Below are 5,194 nucleotides of genomic sequence, written 5' to 3' on the forward strand. Positions count from 1 at the left end.
TGGACATCTCTGCTGGGAATCTTGATTGCTGGGAAACTTGATCTTCCCAGCCAACAAAGCTGCCATTCCCTTTCTTGCCCCTAACTGCTATTTTCCAGCGTCTTCAGCTCCCTTGGGTGCTGCCCCCATTTCACTTCCTACCAAAATTCCAGCTCTCATCTCAGTGGCTCGGGGGTGTCATATCTCGGCACCTTCCTGCTGTTGACTCTACCTCACAGGAATTTCCTTGAAGGCTACAACCCTTTGTAGAAAATAACAGGCTTTCCCAAGCAGCACACTGCGGGCATTGTAATTATTGGCCTTTCTGTCTCTCTCCCTACTGCTCCATTAATCTGTTAACTCATCACTAGATAAGTTTTGCGTAGAGGAGACTGATAAATGTTTGCTAAATACAATGGTGGTTGTGTTGGTTTTGATAGAAGGTTATGTTTAGACGGTTATTTTCTATAATTAAGAAGTTGTGCAACACAGGAGACAGCAGGAAGAAGACAGGAAGTGGAGTGGAGTCATGGAGAAATTGGACCTGGGGCAGATTCCTGCTGAGAGGGTAGAAGGGCATCATCAGAAAGATCAAAGTGCATATGCTGCCACCCTGTGGCCAGCCTGGGTCATGACAGCCTGGGTACTCTTTGGAGTACTCTTAATTTTTCTTGTATAAAACCCCTTACAAGGTACTCACAGCTGGAACCTGGGTCATCTGAACTGTGACTCTGTTGTGGGTTTTCACAAGCTGCTCAATGAATTCCTGGTAAGGAGCCTTGGTGAACACAGTTTCCTTCCAGAGGTTGGCGATCAAGAAGCTTGGAGGTGGCATTGGAGCAGCCTTGGCAAAGCTGCCCAGGATGGCAGTGCACCCCTTGGCTGATGTGGAGGAGTCTTTAATACAGGCCATCAGCAGTGGCTGCTTGGGCACAGGAGCAGAGACAATGCCAGTGTCTCTGGGGGTAGGGATGAGACACACGACAAGTCACAGCCACTTGTCAGTTTGCCAGTCTCGTTCTCCCAGTAGCCTCTCTTCACAGGGACAATGCAGAGCTTGACTGAAATGATGGCAACTTGCATGGCAGTGGCTAACTCTGTGAGCACGCAACACCAAGATCAACATGATAATCATTGTAGTCCGCAGTAGTGACAAAAGCCTTGAAGCTGGTCCGCTGGCCAGCCTGAGTCGGCTTCTGCTTTAGAACCCCATCCTTTAGGGATGCACCCAGAGAAAAGTCAACAATCTCAGATTCCTTCACGGTCAGGGAGGACAGTTAGATCTTCTCCAGGGACTTGATCTTCATTTCCTTGAGCAGGCGGCTCAGCTTGGTGATGGAAATCCACTCCTTGTCTGGTTTTACCTCCATGGGTGCCATGTCCTCGAGCATGACCATGGCCCCAAACCTCTGTGGAAACCACGGCATCCTATTGGCCACTTGTTGTTTTCCAGAAAAAGAAGGGAGATCTGGTTTTGTAAATTTAAGGTTTGAGGATCATTCTTCTTATGGTTTGATAGTCTATTTAATACTCATATGTGCATATGTGTTTCCATCAAATCCACCCCTCATTCCAGTTACTTCCCTGCTCCCCTGACCCCCACCTTCCTCTCCCAACTTCATTGTTCTTTTAGTTTTTAAAAAATACTCATTGTGGATGCAGATTAAGCATTTTAAAAAATTCTTCTCTCATATGTCTGGACCTCAGTTTCTACTCCCTCCACTCCTCCCAATCCCTTCCTCCCATCCACTTCTCTTTTGTTTCCCTTCAGAAAAGAGCAGGCCTTCCAAGGATCTCAATAGAATGCAACATAACAAATTACAATGAAACTAGCACAAACCCTCATATCAAGGCTGGATGAGGCAACCCAGTAGGAGGAGAAGGATCCCAAGAACAGGCAAAAACATCTTGCTTTTAGCATTCTTAGTGCTTGTGAGAATTGTTGAGTATCTCAGATGGCTTTTATGGGTTACATTTCTAAATATTTATTATACTAGAATTTGAAAAACACCAAACTATTTAAGCCAGATTATTTAAAGTACCATTAAGAGCTCACTAATATTAACCTATTAAAACAAAATAATTACTTATTTTACAAAGCTATTGAAAAATATGCCTTCAAAATAATGTTCATAAAACTCTTTGTATCTCAGGGGAAGAAAGATGAGATTTTCCTTCTATTTCTACATTCAGTCTGCTGCTGTATTGTTTGGGTTGAAGATGGGAAAAAAATCCTTCTTCTAAGATAAGTGGCTGGAAGGTAGAGGAACACGCTAGTAACTTTAATATAGTTATAGATATTATTCTTTATAGGTATTATACCATACCATAATTACCAGATAGTAAGTTCTTAGAATATGAAACCACATGAATAAATTCTTTGCACATAGTTTCATTACTATCCTCAAACTTGAAGGACTCTTCTATTTAGTTGTGATTGTGTAACATTTTATATTAGTCATTTGGAAAGTAGTGATTTCCTGACTCATTAGTGTCGTCTAAATGCTGACACATCTCATTGACCATCTATGACACACATGTTCATGTGTGTTTACATATGTGTATGTGTGTTTCATGACTCCCGAGTATCATATAAATGCTGACACATCTCATTGCCCATCTACGACATGTTTACATGTGTGTTCTTACATATGTGTGCATATAAAGCATTTGAAATATCACCACTAATCTCATCAATATATGTACCTGTTGGAAAAATGCCAGATCATGACTGCAAACAGAAACTCCCCCAAATACTAGGTTTTGCTTGAAAGATTCAATTTTATTATCCTGACGAATTCTATGTTGTTTTTCTTGAAATGAAAAGTTCAATTTGTTCATTTTCAAGAAATGGATGTCATGAAGTTAATTAGGAGAATCTATATAATTTGCCAGTTTTCTGTTTTTTCGAGAAGAAAACAGTTCAATAAAAAGTGTGGCCAGTTCAGCTCATAAATTGACCATTCGAGGACTTTTTCTACAAAGAACCAGGATTGAGCTAGGGGGTGTTGGCACACGCCTTTAATCCCAGCACTTGGGAGGCAGAGGCAGGTGGATCTCTGTGAGTTCGAGGCCAGCCTGGTCTACAAGAGCTAGTGCCAGGACAGGTCTCAAAGCTACAAAGAAACCCTGTCAAAAACAAAAACAAAAAACAAAACAAAACAAAACAAAACGAAAAAACCCCCACCAAACCAGGATTGAAAGTTAATAAAACAAGTGATTGTTTCTGTTCCATCAAGAGCATTCTTAGGGTAAAGTTTCAGAAGGCAATCCTGCATAAACCCGTGACCTCGGGTGCCCCTGCCTCCTTCCTGCCACACCAGAGCTGGGTCTACTTCATACTGTCTTGTATCTTCAGGGCCAATACAACTGGGGACGGTGAGGAACTGGGGATTATTGGTTTGCAGGGGTCTTCCTGCTGAGTGGCGCCCATGTTTGACTTCATGAACATCGAAATGGATTTGGAGGCTCCCAGGTTTCCCTGAGGTGGTCTGTGAGAACTGTTACCTTAGGCCACACTACCTGAATCTTGCTAGGTAGCATCTGCCTGCTCACTTCCTTCCCTGGACTTCTTTTCAGGCCTTTCAAAAGCTTGCTCTGCTGTCCTAGGGCCAGACAAGAGACAGACTCGGGAGCTGTTTTCACGAGGCAATAATTACAATGTGTGACGACCTCCGTGAAGGACAGTCTCTGGGATCTAGAAGGCCCCACCAGGGCTGAGTAGACTTCTGGGAAGAAGCCAGGCTGAGGCAATAAGAGAGGTAGGAGAACATTGGAAGGGTCCTGCGGTGGTGGGAGCCTGGGAGAGATGACAGACATGAGGGTTGGGGGAGTAGATAGGGCTCTGTCACCCAGGAGATAGGAAGCTCTATCAAGATTTTAGTACTAAAATTTTAAACCCACAGAGTCAGTTCCGATCATCTTGATGGCCTCATAGAGGAGACTTTTTTTTTTTTTGAGGGCATCTTCAGCCTGTTAGGCCTTGGGTATTTGTAGATCTCTGAATAGGCCAGAACATTTCCTGACTTTAGGCAGTCATTGCTTAGTCTCTTCTTGGGCTTTCTGTCCCCCTAGTTTCTGCCAAGAGAAGCCCCTTAGCTCTTTCTCTAGGTGCTTCTGAATGCAGGCTCCCGGGCCTTAATTTTTAAGGGTTATATCAGTAATGTGACTAGGGGCACATTCTGGGTCGCTGTAAAACAAAGTGTTCCCAGGGCACAGTCCCATTGTGCTGGGATTCTTGATCTCCATTGCCTTAGTCACCCGCTCTGACCCGTCTTATCCTGGCCCTGGCTGAGCACAGTACCCTGCTCACTGCATGGGCTTGGGTGCGTGCCTCCGGGAGAACAGTGAGTAAACCTGGCACGTATTCAAGGGGCCCTTTGCTACCAGGGAAAAACAGGGGTCCCCTCTTGTGGTTTTCAGTCTCATTAAAAACATAATTCTAGAGCAGACTCAACCCGGGGGAGCAAGGACAATACTATACAGAGTTTAAAAAAAATCCAGGACAGACAAGCTGTAAATCCTGGCAGCTACCTGGAAGAGGAAGCTCAAGCAGAGAAAGAGAAAAAGCCGTGGGCTAAACCAACAGGGAGGTGAGCAACTTGGCGGACAAGGAGTCACGTGATAGCGAGGGCCCACTAGGGGAAGAGTAAAAAGGCCCAAAGCATAATGAGGCTCTAGCCAACACCCTAATCAAAGAGACAATAAAGAAGAGAAAGGAAAAGTTATGCCTTTCTGAGTCAGGAAGGCAAAGCTAACAACCCAGGGGCAATTTGCAGGGACTGCTCTAGGGGGCGGGTCCTCTGGGAAGGAAAAAGAGCTATCTCACTGAGGGGAAAATTGTTCCTCTTCTCTCTCTAGCACATCCAAGGTGAATCCGCTTTTGTGACGTGTGATTGATCTGCCTGACTGGAATAATCGGTTTTTAAGGGTAGGAGACAATGCCATGTCTCCACGTCAAGCACTATTCTTTTTGGCTAGGAGGTGACAGCATTACCTTGGTGGGCGTCTGCGCAGCTGTGACACTCAGTGCAGCCGTGACACACAGTGCAGCCGTGACACTCAGTGCAGCCGTGACACTCTGCAGCTGTGACACTCAGTGCAGCCGTGACACTCAGTGCAGCCGTGACACACAGTGCAGCCGTGACACTCAGTGCAGCCGTGACACTCAGTGCAGCCGTGACACTCAGTGCAGCCGTGACACACAGTGCAGCCG

At 45.1% G+C, this 5,194-nt stretch overlaps 1 pseudogene; it reads right to left on the bottom strand.

Annotated features, from left to right (window-relative positions):
* Positions 1-664: 664 nt before the first annotated feature.
* Positions 665-1,341, bottom strand: LOC126516106 (40S ribosomal protein S2-like; annotated as a pseudogene).
* Between the last annotated feature and the right edge of the window lie 3,853 nt (positions 1,342-5,194).

The sequence above is a fragment of the Alexandromys fortis genome, unplaced genomic scaffold (assembly GCF_014885135.2).
Source record: "Alexandromys fortis isolate MF-2015 unplaced genomic scaffold, M_Fortis_MF-2015_v1.1 scaffold_152, whole genome shotgun sequence".
Taxonomy (NCBI): domain Eukaryota; kingdom Metazoa; phylum Chordata; class Mammalia; order Rodentia; family Cricetidae; genus Alexandromys; species Alexandromys fortis.